Source organism: Hylobates moloch, unplaced genomic scaffold (genome assembly GCF_009828535.3).
Source record: "Hylobates moloch isolate HMO894 unplaced genomic scaffold, HMol_V3 SCAFFOLD_7, whole genome shotgun sequence".
Classification (NCBI taxonomy): Eukaryota; Metazoa; Chordata; class Mammalia; order Primates; family Hylobatidae; genus Hylobates; species Hylobates moloch.
In genome coordinates this window covers 14,632,247-14,656,521 of record NW_026652282.1, presented here as the reverse complement: position 1 = coordinate 14,656,521, position 24,275 = coordinate 14,632,247, and the positions used below count along the sequence as shown (strand labels likewise).

The 24,275-nt window shown below is 41.3% G+C and overlaps 1 pseudogene; it reads right to left on the bottom strand.

Annotated features, from left to right (window-relative positions):
* Positions 1-1,484: 1,484 nt before the first annotated feature.
* LOC116812277 (protein Mdm4-like) lies at positions 1,485-22,936 on the bottom strand (annotated as a pseudogene).
* Positions 22,937-24,275: the final 1,339 nt, after the last annotated feature.

Sequence of the window (24,275 nt, the reverse complement as noted above, 5' to 3'; positions counted from 1 at the left end):
GGACACAGACATGCATAAGTTCATTGCAGCACAATTAACAATAGCAAAGACATGGAGTCAGCTTAAATGCCCCTCAACAGTAGACTGGATAAAGAAAATGTGGTGCATATACACCATGGAATACTATGCAGCCATAAAAAATAATGAGATTATGTCATTTGCTGCAACAAGGATGGAGCTGGAGGCCATTATCCTAAGCAAAGTAATGCAGAAACAGAAAACTAAATACCACATGTTCTCACTTATAAGTGGGAGCTAAACAATAAGAACACATGGACACGAAGAGGGAAACAACAGATATTGGGGCCTTCTTGAGGGTGGAGGGTGGGAGAAAGGAGAAGATCAGGAAAGAATATCTATCAGGTACAGTGCCTTAGTACCTGGGTGATGAAATAATCTGTACATCAAATCCCCATGACATGAGTTTACCTATATAACAAACCTGCACACATACCATTGCATCTGAAATAAAAGTTTAAAAATTATTTATTTTATGTTAATTACACCTCCATTTCTAAAGTGTGCAAAGGAGTTTACAGTTCTTCAAAATTCTTTTAAGGGAACGTTAGCAAAAATGTTTGATAACCATTGTTCTAAGCATACACGGAACAAATTTCTTGTTTATTTTATTTTATTTTTTTGGAGACAGGATCTCGCTCTGTCACCCAGACTGGAGTGCAGTGGCGTGATTATGGCTCACTGTAGCCTCACCCTCTCAGACTCAAGCAGCCCTCCCACCTTAGCCTCCTAAGTAGCTGGGACTACAGGTGTGTGCCATCATGCCAGGCTATTTTTTTTTTTTTTAGGTTTTGTAGAGACAGGATCTCACTGTGTTGTCCAGGCTGGTCTCAAATTCCTGGACTCAAGCAATCCTCCACCTTAGCCTCCCAAAGTGTTAGAATTACAGGCATGAGCCACTGTGCCTGGCTGGAACAAATTTCCTGTTTTTGAAGATTCTTACTTTTTCTTTTGATTGCTTTGTATCATGCAACTTGACTGCAAGGTAAAGTGATCTGCAACACATCAAATTATTTATGTTTTATTGTTGTTACGTTGAGTGTTTTTCTCATAGCCGAAACAAAAGTCTCCATTTTGGATTTTGTGCTTCAGAACGTTCTCTAAAAAAAAAATAAAAAGAAGGGTGAATAATAAAATTAACTAGAGAAAAGGTTATTCTTCAGATAATGTGGTGAATGAATGTATTTTTCTGCTTGTTAATTGCTTCCTCCTAGAAACTCTTTTTTGGAGGAAGAATATAGTGATTAAAGTAATTTTTATGTAAATGGAGTTTCAAAATTAATCTAATTCTGAAGAATTGCTCTCAAATTTATATGAATTTAGATGGGGAAAATATCCTGGCACACAAATGTTTCCATGAACAAAGGAGCAGACACAGTGGACTAACTGAGTAGAGATGCTCAATACTGGCGGTTTGATCCCTGACCTGGTCCTGGTTATCATTTCTCTGCAACTTGCTGATTCAGCTATGCCATAAAAACCTTAATAACCAGCTGAATCTTCTTACAAAGGAGGCATGAAAACCAGACTTCTTTAATCTTCTGGTACAGTGAAAATAAATGACAAGATGACCTGTCCTTCCATGAATAATATTTCTGTCTTCTGGTCTTTTCTCACATATGCCAAATGACTTCCAGAGGTTTTGCCAGTCCTCCATGCGTTCTGTATCTGCTCTCTGTTCTGAAAGGCTATCTGATTGTTGTCCTGAGCTTGAGATGGATTCTAGGCTTTCAGAACTGTGAGCCAAATCCAAGAAATCTGCTGCAGGGAAGAAGTTGGGGTTTTTCTTCCTTAACATATAGATCTTTGGCTCTAACAACTGGAACTGTAATGGTTCTTTGGTGATCTGAGACATTATTTTCTTTTTCCTTCATTTTCCTTGTTTCGTGAGGTAGAGCAGTGATAACAGGCATGAAGAGAGAATGGGTTAACTTAGAAGAGTCTGAATACCAATCTTTCCTCAAGGCCCTGCAACAGAAACACCTCCTGTTTGGAAGGTTAAATTTCTTATACTCAGTAACACTACCACACATCCTCAGAAGTAACTTCAATATCAGTGTAATCTTTTAAGGGTGGAGAGTCCTCAAGGTCATTTTTTCCCACATCAATCACCTCACGTTCCCTACTTTTTTGCTTGTTTTATCAGTAGCAGTAGCTCCTACTTTTATTCCATCGCCTATCTGCTCCAGTATTGACTCATTCCAAACCCACAAGTCACCTGGGAGTGACTAAAACAATGGCAGGACCTATTTGCCTCTCTCTGATTTCTGCATTTCTGTGGTGAGGTAGACAGCGTGGGAAAGCTGCCTTCTTTCATTATTTTCCTGGAGTTGGAACTTTCCTCTGCACATTGCTTCCACTGGTCTTGGCTGGGAATATCCATGCCACGACCCTAGACTGCTGGTGACAAGATTCTTTCTTAGCTTATCAAAGGCAGGACTTGGATCTTTCATTGAGAATTGCTGACATCCAAGTAGTCCTCCCAAAAGACCTCCATCACACCACAGTATTGCCACAGGCTGCTCCCATGGATCATAAGTTGCTTCCCCACTAGACAGTGGCCTGGATACTGCGTGACCACTCCAACAACCATCATTTCATCTTGCACCTGCCACCTGCAAAACCTTCAAAAGTGGCCATTTTGGCCAGGTGTGGTTGCATATGCCTGTAATCCCAGTGATTTGGGAGGCTGAGGTGGGACAATCACTTTGAGCCCAGGAGTTTGAGGCTACAGTGAGCTATGATCGTACCATTGCACTCCAGCCTGAAAAGCAGGGAGACACCCTGTGTCTTAAAAAAAAAAAAAAAAAAAAAAAGTGGCTGTTTTGATCGTATATGCTGTACACGTAAAGTCAATGTGATTGACTTATTCTGGGGAGAACCCGCAAGCACTATCACATGTTGAACACTGGGAAGAAGTAGAAAATTGTCATTTGGGCACTGAAGACATTTGAGTCTGTTGTTCAAAGCTTACGGTTGCTCTATGGGTTGCTCTTCAGCTGAAACTGGAGGGTATCAGTCACAGGTCCTAAGGCCTTAGCATTATTTTGAGACAGGGAGGAGCTGAGCATTTAAAAGAGACATTTCTGCCCTGAAACAATCTTCGGGCTCTTCCGTACTGAGTTAAACAGTGTCCCCTTCAAAAGAAATTCATATCCACCCCGAGCCTCGAAATGTGACCTTATTTGGAAATTGAGTCTTTGCAGATATAATTAGTTAAGATAAGGCCATACTGGATTAGAACAGGCCATAATCCAATGATTGGTGCCCCTATAAGGAGAGGAGAGGATGCAGAGATACACAGAGAAGAAGGTCATGTGATGATGGAGGCAGAGATTGGGGTGATGCATCTACAAGCTAAGGAACTCCAACAATTGCTGGCAAGCATCAGACACCAGGAAGAGACAAAGAAGGATTCTTCCCTAGAGCCTTCAGAAGGCACATGGCCCTGCTGTCACTATGATTTCAGACTTCTGGCCTCTGGAACTGTAAGACAATAAATTTCTGTTGTTTTAAGCCACCCAGTCTGTAGTTCTTTCTTATGGCAGCCATGGGAAACTGATATGTCTTCTTTCACTGTCCACACTCTGCATTATTTGCAAATTCTTCTCTAAGTGAGAAGGGGTCTGTGTAGTGATTCTGAAGCCAGATTACCTGGGTTTGTTTGAACCTTGACACTGCCACTTATTAGCTGTGTGACTTTGAGCAACTTACCGCACTGCTCAGTGCCTCAGTTTCCCTGAGCTCTAAAGTGGGCATTAAATGAATTAATAATTTTATGGGCTTAAAACAGTGCCTAGCGCATAGGAGGTGCCATTATGTGTTTATGTGAAGGAAAAGTCCATGGAGTTGAAATGACCATGTGAAAATGGGAATAGTTCCATGGAGGAGGAATTAGGACATGAGCTGGACCTTCAGGAATTGGGTGAGGCCCGTCAAAGGCTGCCCGGGTGGGAGAAACAGAGTGAGCAAAGGCTTGCTGGGGCCATGAGGGAAGGTGGCAGTAAGACTATTAGAGCAGGACTTCCCAACCTTTTCTCCATGGCCACCAGCACTGAAACTTATATTTGTACACACCTGGAGTCAATGAGGCTGCTTACAGCTGGGCCCCGGGGGTCACTGTGCAAGTTCCTAAGAGGGGAGGCAATACTTTGGCATATTTGTAATTCAACCCCAGCACCCGCAGGGGAGCTCAGGATTTGAGCAGTGCTTCCCCAAGTCAAATATGCATTAAAATGCAGATTCTGGGGTGGTGCCTGAGAGCCTGCATTTCTAACAAGCAGGAAATACTGAGGCTTCTGGTCTAAGGACCACACTTTGGTTTAAAATCCTTGCCACTTGAAGCGTGGTCCATGGACCAGCAGCATCAACATCCCCCGGGAGCTTGTTAGAAGCACTACCTTCTAGGTCCTCCCTGTCCCGAACCTACCGAATCAGAATCTGCATTTTAATTCAGTCCTCAGCTGATGGAGCTGCACATTAACATCTGGGAAGCAATGGATTAGAGGTTTCCGGGTAGCCCAGTTTGCTAACAGTAGGGTCTAGCCATCTAGGTTCTTAGGCCCACCTGCACATTAGATCCTCACAAGGAGCTTTTAAAAATCCTGATGCCCAGCCAAAGCAGCTGAATTAAATCAAAATGTCTGCAGTTGGGGCCTTGAGAAATCAGTATTATTTTTTAACCTCTCCAGGGGATTTTAATGTGCAGCCAGGATTGAGAACCACTGGGCTGGGGAAGAACCCCTGAGCAGGGCTAGAGAAACCTGGCCATGTCAGGTGAGGTACCTAACCACTCTTTGCCTCCGTTTTTTTCGAACAAGGATGCTAATTGTAACTAACTATTGCCTAGGGTGTTTCCGAGGAACAAATAAGGTAAAGTGTAAGGGTGCTCATGACAGTGCTTGGCACATAGTAAGGGCTCTGAGTGTGTTTGTTCCCTTGAATACATAGCTTATTCTTTCTGATGCGAGAATCACAGAAGGTTTCTCACTTTCCTGTCACCCTGCACCATCCTCAGAGCTAGGTTCTTGGGCAGCAATCACACCTCTGATTAGGCACTCAATAAATGTTTGAGGAATGCATGACTGAATGGTTACAATGCCCCCTTGTGTATTCAGTGGGAAGAAATAACAAAACATACAGTTGGTTCTTGATATTAGTATGGGTAGTGTGACCAACTGTTCCTATTGCCCAGGAACAAGGGGTTTCCCTGGACACGGGTGACTTTTGTTGCCAAAACTGCTGAAATACCAGGCAAACTGGGACGAGTTGGTCACTCTAAGTATGGGCATTGGCGACATGTCCATTTCCTCAAAATACTGTTTTCAAATAAGCATAAAGAGAGGCATCTGAGGCCAATTCATTTATGTGCACATAGTAATGGCAATGGCAATGGTAATTTGCTTCCTGCCCATGGTGTGTGTGTGTGTGTGTGTGTGTGTGTTTGTGTATTTGTGTGTGTGTGTGTGTGTGTGTGTGTGCTGCACGTACACCAATAATAATAGCTGGAATGTCGTGACAGCGTGGGTGGCACATTATGTGTTCTGCAGTGATCACTTCACATACTTAAGAGGGAGCATCAGATGGCCTGACTCACATCCTGGTTATGCCACTTAATAGCTTTGTGACATTGGGCATTTTTCTCCACCTCTCTGTGCTTCAGTTTCTCCATCTGTAAAATGAGAGATAATAACAGTACTCATCTTTCTGAGTTTTTAAGAGGATTGATGGGTTCATACATGTGAAGCATCAGAATGTTGGATGCTTAATAAAGATCTGATTGATGTTCGAGATGATTATTATTGCTATCATCATTGACACTACCGGTGACCTACATATCTCCTCTGCTTCTCTCCCTTTCTCCCCTCCCAGCCTCTTTCCTTTGCCATGAGCCTTCTGCGCCCTGCCTACTCTTTCTTCTCCCTGCTCTCTCCCTCTCCTGCCAGAGGGGCCACCAACAGTTTCACCCTTCTTTTCAGGGTTGTTCAGGCTGAGCCCCTCATAAGGGCACCCAGTGAGGAGGTTAGGGGACACTGAAATCCAAGCGCTTCTTCCTAAGTCAGAGCAGATACCCCCAAAAGGTGCCTTTTCCTCATTCACACAAAGACTGGGCAAGCTGTGATGGAAACTCGTGAATGGTCTACAGAAGAACAAGAGTTAGTAACTGTATTTCATATCTTGAGTCTTTTGGATCTCCTAGCTGCCCAGGTCATGCCAACCTCAAACATTATTCGTTTCCCTGAAGACCTCTGTACAGATAAAAGATGGAGGCATCATTCCAAGAAGATCAGTGAATAAGATTTGTTCTTGTTTATTAACGCCATTTTCAGTATGAAATTGAAACTACCTGACCTAGGAACAGCATGCACAGCTTTTAAGAATTAAACATTTTTTCAACACCCATGATAATAATAATATGAACAGTGACTATAATGACTTCATTTAACAGACACTTCTCAAAAGAAGACATTTATGCAGCCAGAAAACACATGAAGAAATGCTCATCATCACTGGCCATCAGAGAAATGCAAATCAAAACCACAGTGAGATACCATCTCACACCAGTTAGAAAGGCCATCATTAAAAAATCAGGAAACAACAGGTGCTGGAGAGGATGTGGAGAAATAGGAACACTTTTACACTGTTGGTGGGACTGTAAACTAGTTCAACCATTGTGGAAGTCAGTATGGCGATTCCTCAGGGATCTAGAACTAGAAATACCATTTGACCCAGCCATCCCATTACTGGGTATATACCCCAAGGAGTATAAATCATGCTGCTATAAAGACACATGCACACGTATGTTTATTGTGGCACTATTCACAATAGCAAAGACTTGGAACCAACCCAAATGTCCAACAACAATAGACTGGATTAAGAAAATGTGGCACATATACACCATGGAATACTCTGCAGCCATAAAAAATGATGAGTTCATGTCCTTTGTAGGGACATGGATGAAACTGGAAAACATCATTCTCAGTAAACTATCGCAAGGACAAAAAACCAAACACCGCATGTTCTCACTCATAGGTGGGAATTGAACAATGAGAACTCATGGACACAGGAAGGGGAACATCACATTCCGGGTACTGTTGTGGGGTGGGGGGTGGGGGGGGCGGGGACAGCATTAGGAGATATACCTAATGCTAAATGACGAGCTAATGGGTGCAGGAAATCAACATGGCACATGGATACATATGTAACAAACCTGCACATTGTGCACATGTACCCTAAAACCTAAAGTATAATAAAAAAAAAATAAAAAAATAAATTAGTAACATAAAAAAAAATAATAATAAAAGATGATAGAAGACTATTTCAAAATATTGCATGATATGTACATAGCCAACAGCTATAGAATGTCTGTTATAGATCACCATCAAACATGAAATTGACTTTATCTTAACTTTGAATTCCAAATTTGAAAAATTTGCACTGTTTTTTACTTATATCATATATAAAATATTTGATACTGGAAAATAATGATGTTTCTTTGCTGACTGGGTAGGTAACTAAGGTTCTGTTCCTACCAGAACATGCTCCCCTGCCTTTCTCTGAGATGCCTGCAAGTTCAATGTAGGCTAGGTGAGCAATTCCTACTATGAAGACTGTTATGAGAAATAAATATCTGTTGCATATTCCACTGCCTTTGTGTCGAGTACAGTCGTCCTTGTAATGAATAGGGTAGAGGAAACTTTGATTAAATAAATAAAAATTTGAAAGATAGATCCTTTGGGGCTAATCAAATGGAATCTTAGAGAACCGAGAGAACTTGCAAACTAAATCACAGACCTATTGACTGTCTTCTGAAGTTTTAAAATGGAGAATCATTATTCTGATTTTTGAAAGGGTGAAGAAAGTAGATTTGGCAAACTCAGGATTGAGAGATTAATCAAACCTTGCCAGATTCTGGGACAAGCCAGTTGTTTGTCAGAAACTAGAAAAGAGAGTGCTGAATGCTATTCAGCCCCAGTTTTGCTAAACATAAGGAGGGCAAGACTTTGCTAGTGTGGGAAACATGTAATTCACCCCTCCGTACCTTTTGGCATGTGTGTCTCTTACCAAAGGAGTGAAATGTATTCCTCTACTTTTGACTTTGGATTTGGCTATGTGATCTGTGTTGTCCAATAGAATGAGGGCAGAATTGCCAATGTGTCCATTCGGAGCCTAGGCCTTAAGAGGCCTTCGGTACTTCTCCTTCATGTTCTGTGCCTCTGCCACTGTGATGAGAAGAACCCGTGCTGGCTAGTCTGCTGATCCTAAGAGGAAAACCAGGGGCACATAGAGCAGAGCCACCACAGCCACTGTACCCTGAAGTGGAGCCACCTAGCTAAGCCCAGCCTAGTTGAGCCGACCCACAGATGCAAAGCAAGCCCAGAGGAGAGGGGCAGAGCCCCTCGTCCACCCTCAGAAACACGAATTGAATCTGTGCTTTATGTCATGTGCCACTGCGGTGTTAAGAATCTGTGCTAAGCAGCACTCATGTTAATATAGAAAATCCATGCACCTATTTTTCTTCTTTGATTGGTAGACCAGAGTCATGAGATAGATAGCACCGGATATGAACTTCAGCACATATGTGGTAAGATACATTCCTACAACCTTAAAGATGAAACAAGATGAAAATCAAAAGCCAGTCACTATTAAAAGTAAGGTATTAATGTTTGGAGAATAAGCAGGGGTGTTAAGTAATATAGGTTTCTGGGGGAGAAGTAAGGTGTTTTTTCAGTCTTATTCTATTCACTATTTCTCACCCATGATTTGGATGAAAGTATGGAAACCACATGTCAGATATGCAGGAGACTGGAAAAATAGCAAATGCTTTTCATGTAAAGGAGAGATATAAAAATATCACTACCCTTGAAGCAATGGGTGAAATATAACCAGATGAAATTAACACAGATAAATGTAAATCTTGTGCAATGGTCCAAATGAAACCCCGCTTAAACATATATAAATTAATATATTATATATTGTTATGTATTATATAATGATATAATTAAAGTAGCAATACATTAACTAATATATAATATTATAACATGTAATATAGTATTATAACATGTAATATATGATAGTATTATAACATGTAATATATAATAATATATTCTATTTTATTTTATTTCATTTAATTAATTAATTAATTAATTTTTTGAGACACAGTCTTGCTCTGTTGCCCAGGCTTGAGCACAGTAGCATAACCATGGCTCACTACAGTCTCAACCTCCTGAGCTCAGGTGATTCTCCTGCCTCAGCCTCCCCATTAGCTGGGACTACAGGTGTGGACCACCACATTCGGCTAATTTGTATATATTTTTTTTTTGTGGAAACAGGGTTTGGCCATGTTGCCTAGGCTGGCCTCGAACTCCTGGCATCAAGCAATCTGTCCACCTCAGCCTCCCAAAGTGCTGGGATTACAGGCAAGAGCCACCATGCCCAGCCTATTCTATGTAATTTTATAATGAATAATATAAGAGTATATGATATATTACTATCTATATCTTATAATTTTGCATTTCCTTTAGACCCAGAAATTCCCCTTCTAGGAATTTACCCTAAAGAAAAATTGTATGTATAGGTGAGTGGGGAGGAGGGGTAAAGAGAGAGCATAGAAGTAAAGTCATCCCAGAACTAATAATAATATTAAAAATTGAAAAGCAGCCTAAATATATGTCAATGGGCATTGGTAACTAAATTATGGTAAACGTAAACAAAAGAAAACCAGACAATCCTTAAAAGTTGTGCTGTTCCTACAGTGTTTTTCAAACTGGGATCTGAAAACATCATGGAGTAGAATCTTCTAGGGTGCTAGTTAAATATACAGGTTCTTAGGCCCTCTCCGAAACACTGAATCAGAGTCTCTGGGAGAGGGCCAAGGGAAATACGTTTTTAACAAGCATTTGCAGATAATTCTGATACACGTGGAAAATTTGAGAATTACTGTAATAAAGAACATTTAATGGCATAGGAAAATGGTCATGACATAATAAGTGACGAGCAAGTTCCAAGACAGGATGATCCTTTTTATGTAAAAATACATATTTGTGTAGAAGAAGTTATGGAAGGAAAAAGGCCAGAGTGAAAACCATGGTTAATATAATGCTATATGACATTAATGAAAAGATGGCATCCAGGAGAAAAGGGATGCTTCCACTTTATTCTGTATTTCTCATATCATACTTTTATTATTCTACTGAGGAGGCAAAATCTATTTAGATTCAAACAGTATTGGATATAAGGACAATGGAGAGGAGGAGTCAAAGAAGGATTTAAAATTTGGAAAAATGGTGATGCATTCATTGAGCAAGGAAGTGAGAAAGAGAATCTGGTTTAGGGAAGAAAGATGAGTTGGTTTTGAATATGGCAAGTTTGAGGTACTGGTAGTACATCCAGCATGAAACAACCAAAAGGCAGTTCGGATTCTGGGTCTAGAATTCAAGAAATTGAGTGGGGCTAGAGATGAGATTTAAAGAAAATAGAAGTTGAGGAGTAGGTTAAATCCAGGAGAAAGGACAGAAAGGAGACAAAAGAGAAGGTGGCCAAGATCAGCTCTCTTTGATTAGTGGAAATGAATCAGAGAAAAGCCAGAAAAGGAATAAAGGAGAGTACAGTCAGAAATATAGAGGAAGAACCAGTAAGATCCAGTGCCACCAACCATTCCCCCAAAGAATTTTCAGGAGGAGAAGAAGGTCAAAGAGGATGAAGACCAAGAGTTAGCTACTAGATTGGACAAATAGGACAGTAGGGACCTTGGACAGAGTTGATTTTGAAAAATCATGGCATCTGTAGCCAGGTAGCAAGGAGTTAAGGAACAATCAAATGATGAGGAAGACCAAAGAGCCGGTGCAGCCATTGCTGCATTTTGAGGTTGCTTAGCAAAGAAGTTACTCCATGGTTTTCATTCTCCTTTCAAGATGGAGCTGGGGCAATTTTCTCCCAGCATTCTTTCCCCAGAGAAACTAAATTGGAATTTCAGTTGTTCCCCCTTTCATGGAACTTTGAATCACCCTATGCAGTATAATTTTTTGAGAAATAATTTCTGTTTCCCCTCCCTGCATTTTTGTTCTTTCCCCACTCTGTGTTCTTGCCACAGCAAAGGTTTGAGGTTGGACAAAGAGCAGAAGTTTCCTACAAAGCATTTCCCTTCTGGGCTTTGTTTCCCAAATCCTCAGCCTCTCCAGAAAACTGTTACAGTGTCCTAGAGAGTGTAAGGCAAGAGAGAGAATACTTTTTAGGAAATCAAGAAGGAGTTCCCTAGGACTAAAGAGAAATTTATTTGGCTGGGGACAAGAGAGACAAATTTGAGAGCTTGGAGAACCACAGGTATCTACATTCTTCATCCTGACAGTTACAGGAGAGGAGGAAGATTTCTGACAACTGAGCTGAAGGAGGGAGGCTGGACCAAGGCTTAGGCTCCTGGCTAGCCAAGGCTTCTCCAGCTCCCAGCATGGCCAAGAACCTGCAGAATCTGAGGAGCTAAAGGGACCCTGTGGCCCGGCTCTGTTCCATCTCAGTGATAGCTTTGGATTTGCCTGAGATCATGAGGGTCACTCTGATGTCTTAGCATGCCTTGAGACACAGAACCTTAGCACATTCTGAAGAGTGAAGGAAAGGGCCCAAGAATGTCTGAGGTTGAATTTCCCACCAGCTTAGCAGGATGGGGCTGGTTGCTTTATTAAAAATAATGACATGCAGTGTTTTTTGCTCGTGGATTGAGATTTATGTCTGCTGCAACAGAGGAAGTCAAGTTTGTATTCTCAAGCAAATGAGTGCTTTCTTCATCTGGGAGGAAAACCAATGGGGTAGAATGGGTATCTCTAGATGATGTGACAACTCGCATGTAGCTAGTAGTCAGTTTGGTAAGATGGGTAGAGGAGAGTAAAAGACAGTGACCTCATTTTCTGAGAAAATGGATTCTAGTTCATCTCTGCTGCTTAAGCTTCTCACATCTTTGGCCAAGGTATTTCATCTCCCTGGGCCTCAGCTTCCTCATATGTAAAGGGAAAGTGTGGGATTAAGTGAGTGCTAAGGCTCCTCCCACATCATGAGACCCTTTGGCTTTGTTCTCGTCTTTCTCATGGTAAATTGAGTTTCTTATCTCTAAGAAATGAGGTGTATTAAGCAGCCCCATTGCAGCTGAGCTACAGGCAACCCGGCCTAGCACATGCCAGAAAACAGCAAGCCAGGACAGTTAGCATCACTGGGGAGGCTACATGTATGCATTTTAATCTAGACAGATCCAGGATTTCAGATACAGTGCATCAGTCCGTGCAGATTTAATGAGGGCGGGGTCAGAGGGTGATGAAACCACCAAATTTGCTCTTTAAGGCTGGGCCATCTAGTGAAAATAGGTTTGCATACTAGTCTCGGAGGGCTAATTTATCACTCTGGAGAGCAATTTCTCATTAACACAATGTCAATACTGCTGGGGATTGGCTAGACCACCTTTGGAAGAGGTTAAATTACCTTTTAATCAGCATATGGAAGAATAAAGCTTCTGTTCCATCGTGGCATAACAGCCTTGCTAATTTGACATCTTATAAAAGCCAAGGCAATTCTAACTACACCTGTGTGATGTGACCAGAATTGTTTCCAGAGAGGCAGAAGACAGGAAAGAAGGGTTTCTGTGGCTGTTATCCAAACTGGCATAATTGATGTGGGTGCAGTGGGTTATAGCTAATTGTCTGTGTTTAATTATGGAGGCAGTGACACAAGGCCTCAAGGATGATAAGGCCCTAACCAGATGATGTACCACTTTCTCAGTTCTGAGCTTGCTGAGTGACTGGATAGAGAGTCGGTACAACAGCAAGGTGCTCTAAAGTTTATGTTTCTCCTGGCAACAGTGACACACAGGCCCCAGGTGAAAGTGCTGTAAAATCCACTGCTCTGGAAATCAATTCCCCATTTAAACCAGAATGACTTACATTGATATATGTCCAAAATTCACTAGCTGCTTTGAAAGTATAGGACTTTCTATTTTTTCTCACTCCCCAGAGCGATGAAACAACAAACAAACAAACAAAGGACCTTTTATCTGCTAGCTTGAAAAATAATGACAATAACTGTTGCAGAGCTGCATATCATCACACCATATCCATTCTCAACTTTTGGCAATAGAACCTTCAGGTTTTAGCCAGACACATGGCTATCTAGCTAGAGACTACATTTCCCAGACTCCATGGCAGCAATGTGGGGCCATGTGACTAGGTTTTAACCAATAAGAAAGGAGCAGAGTGACATGTAGAATGTCTGGATCATGCTCTGAAAGGAAACTGCTCATCCTCCATTTATTCTTTTCTCATCTTGTGGGTAAGAATGAGGTTGTGGTAAGTGGTGATTCAGTTTCATTCTTGAAGATAAGGAAGACACCCTATGGGAGGATGGGGTAATAAGAGAAAAGAAACCTGGGTCCTTAGTTGACCTTGAGGAGTAAGGTCATTCTACGTTCATCAACTGCCTGCAAGCTTGGGCTTTCACTTGACCAGATCTTCTATCCTGTTAAAGCCACTGTTATTTTGGTCTCTGTTAAAACAGTGATTTACATCAGTAAAGCACGTTCCAACTTGAAAAACATGTTCTTTTATATGTTTTATCTCTTAGCTGCTCAAAACAACCAGGTGAAGTAGACAGGGAGAGAAGCCGTTAGAGATTCTATTTGACAGGAGGAAATGGAGGCTCAGAGAGGACGTGGGTTTTGTCCCCAGTCACACCTACACATATACGGAGCCACATCTTGCAACTGGATCTTGTGACTCTGAATCTAGTGTCCCTTTTACTATCATATTGCCCATCCTTCCTTGGAAACCTCCAGTGATAGTCGTGCATGAGAGGGCACTCTCCATTCATTGAAATGCTTAGCTCTTGCTGTTTTGATCACTTAAGTGTCCCAGCCTCATCTAGCTCCTCTCCCCTCCCTTCCACCTCCTCCAGACCATCCCCAAAACAACAGTAAAGAAAAAGCTCCATAAGGAAGGTTTTAAAAAAATGGTTGATGGCATTGCTTAAAATGAGAACAGTCTGGGGTCAGTGGTGGTTGGAGGAGTGCAGGGGGAGGAGTATTTTATCAATGACATTGTTTAGAATTGCCAGAACATTGGGGTAATAAAAAGCAGAGCAACTTTCAGTCAGTTTTATTATTGTTTTTAAATTCTCTACAGGCGATAAACCCCTTATTGCCTGCACCCCCCTTTTGCCTGCACACTGGATGGCCCACTTCCATTACCGCCCCCTTTAGAATACCACAAAATAATAGTTACGAAGAAAAGAAAATAATAAAGTGTAAAACCCAGTTAACTTCTGCCTTGCTCTCTGATATGTATACACATCCAGGAAATGGCTGGCATGTTTGTGCCAATCGCCGCCTGTTCCATTTAGAAGAGCTTCTGTAAAGAAGAGGAAAGCTTGTTTGTTTCCTTGGGTTTGTCCTCCCCTCTTATCTCCATAGTTACAAGAGTTGGTTCTGTGTAATTTTTTGAAGCTGGCACCTTGCCCAACTCAAATTGATTATAAAGGTTGGGAAGGACAGTTGAGATCTGCAGCTTGATTCCTGGGTAAGTTGGCTGTTTAGAAAGATAGCATTGACAGCCGAGATAGCCTGCAGATGGGAAGGCAAATCTGGAGATTCCGTTTTTTATTATGGAGCTGATGAATGACTCACTAGTTTGGGCCCTTCCTTGGAGGAATACAGAAAGATAAGTGCCTGGGAGAAATCAGCCAAAAGGTTCTTTCCTCAAAGGCTTTATAGTAGGGTTGCCAGGTTAAATACAGGACACAAGTTAAATTTGCATTTCAGATAAATGACACTTTTTTAAGGATAAGCATGTCCCCAAATAGTGTATGGGATATACTCATACTGAAAACACAGATGCTCAGTTATATTTGCATTTCACATAAACAAGGAATAATTTTTTTGGCATAAGTATGTCCCATGAAATATTTGGGTCATACTTAAACATTATTTACTGTTTATCTGAAATGCAAATTTTAACAGGGAATCCTGTATTTTTATTTGCTAAATCTGGCAGCCTTACTTACAGAAATCTAGCAAGGTCTTTAAAAAACGGTTTCTTTCAATTCAGGAACAGCCAATCTTGTTTTTCTCTTAAAGGATTCTGTAAGCTGTTGGATTTTATTTATTGGTGTGTGGGAGTACACGAGGGAGAGGATTAAGGAAAGAGATTGGACCAGAAGACAGGAGACTGAAGTCTAGACCTGCTCTGCCAGTAACTGGCTGCATAAACCTGGACAAGGCCCTTCACCTGTCTAAGCCTTATCTTTCTAGAAGGAAGGGATTAAATGGTCTCTCGAAGGACTCTATAGTCCTATGTCCTTCCCATGCTACTGATATCTTGATGGAATTCATTTTCCCTTGAGTTGATATAAGTCGGTGCTATCCAATAGGAATAAAATGCAAGCCACATATTGTAATTTTAGATTTTCCAGTAGCCACTTTATAAAAGTAAAAAGAAACAGGTGAAATTAATTTTAATAATACATTTTATTCAACCAATTATACTAAAATAGTATCATTTCAACATACAATCAATATAAAAATTATTAATGAGATCGTTTACATTCCTTTTTTGTACTAAGTCTTCAAAGCCTGGTGTTTATCCTTATAGTATATCTCAATTTGACTAGACACATTTAAAGTATCAATTGCCACATATGGCTCAGTGTCTACCATATTGGACAGCACAGGGATAGGCTAAATAAATAGATAAACAGGCTAGGCGGGGTGGCTCACACCTGTAATCCCAACACTTTTGGAGGCGGAGGTGGGCGGATCATGAGATCAGGAGTTCGAGACCAGCCTGATCAACATGGTGAAACCCCGTCTCTAGTAAAAAAAATACAAAAATACAAAAAATACAAAAATTAGCTGGGCATGGTGGTGCGTGCCAGTAGTCCCAGCTACTCGGGAGGCTGAGGCAAGAGAATTGCTTGAACCTGGGAGGCAGAGGTTGCAGTGAACCGAGATCGCACCACTGCACTCCAGCCTGGGTGACTGAGCAAGACTCCGTCTCAAAAATAAATAAATAAAATAAATAAAAAAATAAAAACCCTCTCACAATAGGTATGTAACTTTAAAAAGTCCTTGGCCGGGCGCAGTGGCTGACGCCTGTAATCCCAGCACTTTGGGAGGCCGAGAAGGGCAGATCACGAGGTCAGGAGATTGAGACCATCCTGGCTAACATGGTGAAACCCGTCTCCACTAAAAATACAAAAAAAATTAGCCAGGTGTGGTGGTGGGCGCCTGTAGTCCCAGCTACTTGGGAGGCTGAAGCAGGAGAATGGCATGAACCCTGGAGGCAGAGCTTGCAGTGAGCCGAGATTGCACCACTGCACTCCAGCCTGGGCGACAGATCGAGACTCTGTCTCAAAAAAAAAAAAAAAAAAAGAGAATAAAATAAACTAGCAGATAAATAGATAAAGAAACTTTAAAGATTAAGCAAATTTAAGAATGAGAGATCTATAAAGGGTTATGGAGAGAACTTAGGCTGTCATGGAACATATTCATAGGCTTTTAACAAGTAATATACAGTTGATCCTTACTATTCACAGATTCTTTAGTTGTGAATTTGCCTACTTGCTAAAATTTATCTGGAACCCCAAAATCAATACCGTTAGTGAGCATGGACATGCACAGAGCAGTTAAAAAGTTGAATTGCCCAATGTGCACATTCCCAGCTGTGGTCAAACGAGATGACACTCTGTCTTCTTGTTTAAGCTCTCAAACTGTAAACAAGTGTCCTTCTCACAGTCTATTTAGTGCCACATTTTTTGCATTTTTATGGGCTCTTTTGTTGATGATTCACTGTTTAAAATGGCCCCCCACACCTAGTGCTAAAGTGTTATCTAGTGTCTGAAGTGCTGTCTAGTATCCCTAAGCCAAGAAGGCTGTGATATGCCTTATGGTGGAAACACGTGCGTTAGATAAGCTTTCTCCAGACAGGAGTGATAGCTGTTTGCTATGAGTTTAATGCTAATGAGTCAACAATATATGTTAAAGAAGGTGTCTTTAAACAGAAACACACATAAAACAAGGTTATTTACTGATCCAAAAATATTGTGACCAGAGGCTCACAACTAGGGTTAATAATTCAATATTCACCAAGTCAGTGTTCTTGGTGACTTTATAGAACATAACTAAAGCAAATAATGAGAATAGAATATACTTTTTTAGATAATAGTTTTAGATTCACAGAAAAATTGAGTGGTTTCCCCTCTTATTAACAGCTTACATTAGTATGGAACAGTTGTTACAGTTAATGAACAAATATCCATCCACTGTTATTATTAACTAAAGTCCATAGCTTATTCAGATTTCCTTAGTTTGTACTTAATGCCCTTTTTATCTGACTATGAGGATGCCACATCATATTTAGTTGTAATGTCTTCTTAGCCTCTTCTTTGCCATGACAGTTTCTCAGACTTTCCTTGTTTCTGATGATCTTGATAGCTTTAAGGAGTCCTGGTCAAGTATATTGTAGGATGTCCCCCCACTGGAATTTGTTTGGTTTTTTCATGGCTAGATTGAGGTTATGGGTTTCCAGGAGAAAGATCACAGAGGTAACGTGCCATTTTTAATCATATTATATCAAGGATGCATACCATCAAGATGATTTATGACTGTTGATATTGGCCTTGGTCACTTGGCTGAGGTAGTGTTTGTCAGGTTTCTCCACTGTAAAGTGACTCTTCCGTCCCCTCCTTTCCATACTGTGCTCTTTGGAAAGAAGTCACTATGTGAAGCCCACACTTAAGGAGTGGGGAGTTACGCTTCACCTCTTTTAGGGCAGAAACTACATGATTTATTTGAAATGCTTCTGCATAGAAGACTGGCCTCTCATTCCCCATTTGTTGATATACTGAATCATTTATTTATGTCAGTATGGACTAAGGATATTTATTTTATACTTTGGGTTATAATCTAATACTACCTTATATATTTTGCTTTTCAAGGGCAGCTTTGTGCCTTACAGACTTTTGTAAATTCAAAACAAATTAAACAGAATGTATTTAACATCACTCTCCAAAGTTGAATTATTAAGTCAAAGAGTGTTTAAAATTTTTGATGTACATTAATACATTTCTTAAACGGGTGTGCTGCTAATTCAATGTAGTCCTGGTGTCAAAAGAGAAGCCCCCAAGCTCTCCCCATTCCCCAATCCCATGAGGCTCCCTTTTAGTATTCTTTGGAGAAACAGAAAGGACTCAAATCTGACCCAGTGAAGCAATTGTTTGGTTTTCTTATTATATTCTGACATGAATCCAGATATACCACAGGCAAATCTGGGCCCCAAAGACTTGTAATCATACTAGTTGACATTTACTGAGGGCCTCCTATGTGCCAGGCACTTTTCCAACAGCTTTATCTGTATTAAATAAGTTAATTCTCACAATGCTAAGAGGGATATCTGGTGGTCTCCATTTTATGGATGGAGATCCTGAGGCACAGAAAAGTTAACTAAATTGCCTAAGGTCACTTGGCTTGTACGTGGTAGGGACAGAATGTGAACTCAGGCAGTCTAATGCAGGAAGCTACTCTCTTGGCACCTCCACTGTGACTATGTAATATGGAAACTCTTACGAACCAGTGCCCTCATTCTTGTTTACTATTACTCTTTTCCAATACCAGCATTTTAAAGGTTGCTCCTTTGTCATATTCTCACCTTTTTTTTTTTTCAAGTTTCCAGTATCGAAAAGCTTGTCTTGTTTAAATAGGTCAGAGGACACTATGAATAAAGGTCACTTTCTTTATTGACAAGCTTTCCCAAAGAGAAATTTGCATTTCTGTTGATAAAAACCGTATCACAGATACAGGTGATGGTCCAATGTTTTAGCAAATAAGGAAGTGAAGGGTGCCAAGCTGAGCTCAGCAGAACTGAAACTAGGGCTTCCCTTGCTCTGTGCGGACCAATCTTCCGTCATCACCCCAGGGATTCCTGAAAACAATCTTGAAAAGGGCACATGACCTCAGGAAGTATTTTCTTTTTCATAAAAAAAGGTCAATTCCTTATTTTTCTGTATATAATGTCTAGGAATTGTCCTTCCTGTACAAGTAAGGGGGCTCTGGTTGTCTTCAATAGCTGGAAAAAGCAAAAGAGATGGTTAAAAAAAAATAGCTGGCCCTGCACAGCAGCTCATGCCTGTAATCCTGGCATTTTGGGAGGCCAAGGCAGGAGAATTGCTTGAGCAGAGGGGTTCCAGACCAGCCTGAGCAACACAGCGAGACCACATCTCTACAAAATATTTTTAAAAATTAGCCGGGTATGGTGGTGCACACTTGTAGTCCCAGCTACTGGGAAGGCTGAGGCAGGAGGATTGCCTGGGCCCAGGAGTTTGAGGCTGCAGTGAGCTGGGATCGTAACACTGCCCTCCAGCCTGGGAGACAAAGTGAGATCTTTTCTCTAAAAAAAATATAGCCTTTAAAAATAACAGTCCCCTCCTCCATCCCTGTTACAAGTGCATTAGTTATGGTAACACTAGAATCTCAGTGGATTAACCCACTAGTTGTTGATTTCTCACTAATGTCAAGTCCAATGCCAGGGCTCTTGCTCAGAAGGTCGACTTCCACTGCCTCCCTCAGAGGCCCAAACTTCTTTCAGCTTGCTTAATGGCCTCAGAGTCAGTGGATGGGGAAAGAGATTCTACAGAAGGTGCACTTGCTGCTTAAACACCTTAGCCTGGAAAGGCAAAGTGTATTTCTACTCACATTCAGGCAGTCTTCTAATGGGGACCCCTGAAGTGTGAGAAATGGACTCCCTGGCTGGAGAGCTGCTTTTCAGCCACAGCTCTACATCATGGAGGTGAAGGCCAATCCTGGTGGCTAGCTAGTCATCTCTGCCATGAGGACCTGAGCTGGAACAAATTTCAATTTCTCAAGAGGCTAATGAGACTGCAAAGGGGTGGAGGGCACTCTGTGGAAGGGTAGGCACTGACCCCATGCTCTCTGCTGATGTGTATCACATGTCCACAGACTGTCACTTGCTAGTGACATGAGAGAAGAGTTATCTTTCCGTGCACCAGGCATGGAGATCCTGGGGAAAATCAGGATCCTGGATGACTTGACCATGAAGTGAGCACAAAATAAGAAAAGAAAAATTAATATAGCATGTAGAGCAGATAAATGGGAGAAGTGGGGAGGTGGGATGGTTTATTCACAGGCACTGATTTGATCAAGCAACAGAAAAACTGTCTGATATTTTGGAAAAAACAGAACAAACCCGCAAACTAGATGCTGTCTGGCCACATTGCTTTACGCAGGACACTTGACCACTCTGGGGCTTAGTTTATACAAAAATCGTATGTTGACCCAATTGTTTCAAAAGTGTATTTGGTGATCCTAGTACTTATGAACTATCTAATGGTAATGAGCACTTTCAGAGCCATGAAAAAAGCCTCCTGTTACGTATCTTGACCTGGCTGGTAGTTACACAGATGTGTTTACTTTGTAAAAATTCAATGAACCATATGCTCATGATTTGTGCACTTGTCTTTATGTATGTTATTCTTCAATTTCAAAAGTATACGAAGGAAAAAGGAAGCCTGTCACTATTTCCACCCCTTTTCAAACATGGAGCCCAATATAGTTTTCAAGATGCAATTCAGGCCACAAAACATGTGTGGGATTTAGTCATCCTTTGCTAGGCATGTCCCCAAGACTTCCATCCCCTCTACTTGTTGCCCCTGAAATAGGGGGAAGGCAACTGCCTGCTTCAAATATGCTCAGATTTTTCTAGAATCTCTGATTCCCATAGCAATCAAGCCAACGCAAGAAGGAAGCAGGGCCAAATATGACCATAATCTTTAAGGCCACTGATGTTTTCTGTAACTCTTGGCAGAATCCTCAGCAGATCTCTTTTGGTGCTGGGCATCTCACACCTCTTACCACCAGCCACACCTGTAGGCCCCTCTGAATGGTCCTTGCCTTCAGGTAGCTCCTTACTGAGAGTTCATGCTGCTGCTACCATGTGACCTCATCTGCAGGCCAACTAGATTGGTCAGAGATGAACACATGACCCAAGGGAAGCAGATCTACAGGTGATCAGAAGCCAAGAGGTGGACTGCAGTGAAAGTTTCACAGAAATAGAGATGACCAAGGTTGACTGGAACAACCCGATCATCCTGGGGATGTGGTAAAGATACAGTCAGGCAGGTGGGTGAGGGCAGAAGAGGAAAGATGTCTGAGAGCAGGCAGGCAGCAAAGCCTTTGAGGAGGAAGAGGCAAGAGTGGCCGTGACCGTGAATGAGCTTTGAATCCACAGAAAGATTAGCAGGCTAGAAGGTGAAGCAGCTACTTGGCAGGAGCAGGCACAGAAGTCTCTAGGACGAGGGCACTGAGTCATAGCAATGGCGAGCCCACAGGCAGCAGCCATGAATCCACATGCTGCCAACGAAGAGGCTCCGCAACTCCAGTCCAGTTCCCATGAGGCCACCTGTACTGCCATTCCTCCTTTTCCTTTTAGGCATAAGCACAAGATCAAGATTCTCAACAGTTTTATTTAACTTCTCCTTTCCCCTATCCATCAAAAAGGGTTAATAATAATGCCCACTTAATGTTTTGTGGAGATTAAATAAGTCAATACATGTAAGGCACTTAGTGCCTTCCACATATTAAGTGCTCAAAAACAATTGCTTTATTGAGGGTGAAGAAGATGATGATTTTCACACGTGTTCTTAAACCCACAAGAACCAAGGCAACCAGAGTCTCTGTTACTTTGAAACAAAAGAAAATAAAATTTTAACTGGTATTTTAAACTCTAAGATACATGGCTCAAAGCTATTCTGGCTTTACCTCCACTCATAGCTTTCAAACACAGCCCAGCTTCCTCACTTGGGGCAATCCCCTAAAATGGTCGATTGTTTAGTTTCTTGGATCTTGGTGGCTTCACTATCATATGGATGTTTGAGGTGTTAGAGCACTTGTGGCAAGCTGGAATCATAGGGATGAGGAGAAGGGAGACACACTAGGTATACTGATGTGCACTTAGTATGAAAAAATGACGTTTAAAGTGGACAATAAACTGGCAAATGTGTGCTGCATTGACACAGTATTCTAATGTGTGTCTTCCTCAACTGAAACCCTGACATCGTGAAGCCTGTCAAAATGCTAAGCTGCCAGGACCTCCAGAAAAAGATAATTGTCTTAGACAGGGTTCCTACAGAAGCCGACCTGGACACAAGGGCTCAAGCGCACGTAGCTGATTTGAGAGCTGGTCCAAGGAAACACTGTAGAGGAGGAGGAACGTGAAACTAGGAAGGGAAGGCAGCAAATAAATGGCGTGGTATGAAGCCAATGATTGCTGTGGCCAACTGCAATTGGCATTAATTTCCCAGTACTTCTGGCCTGCCACATGGGAGGGTAACACAGACCTCTGGGACCAGAAAAGGCAAGGAAATGCAGGTTCTGACAAGTGGAAGTCAGGCTGGAATGCATCACAGTGGTAGGGGTTGGGGGATACAGGCAGAACACTGACAGTGTCTGATAGCATAGCCCAGGCCTCCTTTGAAGTTGTGGCTAGGTTTGGATTTCTAGGGATCAGGTGTTGTCTTACAAGCCATACTGACAAGCAGCCATTCTTCATTTTCCAAATCAGTTGGGTTGAGACAAATGTGATGGTTCCCCTAAAGTGGTAATTGTATTTTCCTGGAAATCAACGCAGGTTTGTTTATATGCCACTTGTATGTTGCAGCACATAGCACATGCAGATCTTGAACATCTTGAAAAAGCAGTACAGGGACCCAGAACAAGTCTGTTCACAGACCTGCCCAGAGGATACCAAATGGTATGTTATTTCCTCCTCTCAACTGCATGTCACCAACAAAGGAACCCTACATGCTGGAAGTGGGGCTTTTTGGAGATCTCGCAGCAGGCTACAGACATGAGATTTATGCCAGTAAAAAGGTCTGGCATCCTTTCTGCAATGTGTTAGTGGCACGGATGAATACTCAGGATGGAGGAGGTTGCTATTTTAATTTACACGCTATTGCTACCCATTTTGGCTGGCTTACCCAGAATGCCCCAGATACCTATTTGAATGGGAAGTGTTCCATATTTGTAAGACAGACCATCTTGTGGAAATTGGTGTTTTGTCACTCTCCTGAACAGTGTGAAGTTAGGAAAATGGCTTGTGTGTCTTGTTTGTGTTACAGAATTCTAGCATTTTTTCTCCCTGTTTTTCTTTCTTATCAGCATTTTTTTTTCAAAGGAGTTGAGAAAAACCAAAAAGATCCTTTTCACCACTTTTTCAGAATCATCCAACATGAAAAATGCAGGCTTCCGTTACATCTTAATTATTGTTTGCAAAAACTGTAAGTAGTTTTACACCATAATTTCTATATACTACTGAAATTGCTTGGTAGAAATTTGAAAGCTACCAAAAATCATTTTTGCTTTTGCAAATTTCTTCTTTTTATTTTTCTCTTGGAATACTGATATAGTAAATAAAAGTGGTCCTTTATTCTAGGCCCAATATACTGGTCTGATTCGCTTTAGATAATTATTCATAGAAGTCATACAATTTCTTTTATATTCTATTATTTTGCAACATATTTCTATGCATTACTGAGTTATCACATTTTTACATTTCATTTTTATACAATGAATTTTGTCTATAGAACACTCAGCTTGCCATATATAATTTGCATGCATATTTAAAATGATAAAAAGACGCATTCAAGATTCCAAAGAGAGTCTCATATAATTGCAGTGATGTAATATAATATAATGCAATAAAAATGCAATTTATCCCAAGGACATATTTGGCAGAATGCAAAGGTCACTGTTTTCTGACCCTAATTTTCAAGCTACTGTCTGACATTTACATTGTATATCATTAAGAGCACACACAAGCATATCATGTCTTTTGGGGACTAATTTTACATAAATTATGTGTCTCTATGGTTTGTTTGGATGATGGGGCATTCAGTCTACATTAGGAATATCACATAGACAACCCCTCCTCACTCCCTGCCTATCGCAAGAATGCTGGAAGTAAATCAGAGAAAAGAGAGACTGGAGAGTCCTTCTGAGAGATTCTAAAAGAATCAACAGCAGACTTTCAACAATAGGACAGACTGAGCTCAAGAGTGAGGCCCCTCCTCTCACTAATACATAGAAATGCAGACAAAACATATACTCCAGAATTTAAATACATATATGAGCTCAGAAAAGGATGCAGGGGAAATCCCCAAGTGCCAGACAGGAAGAAAGGAACCAAAGTCAGAGCAGTAAGGCCAAACAGGTACCATCG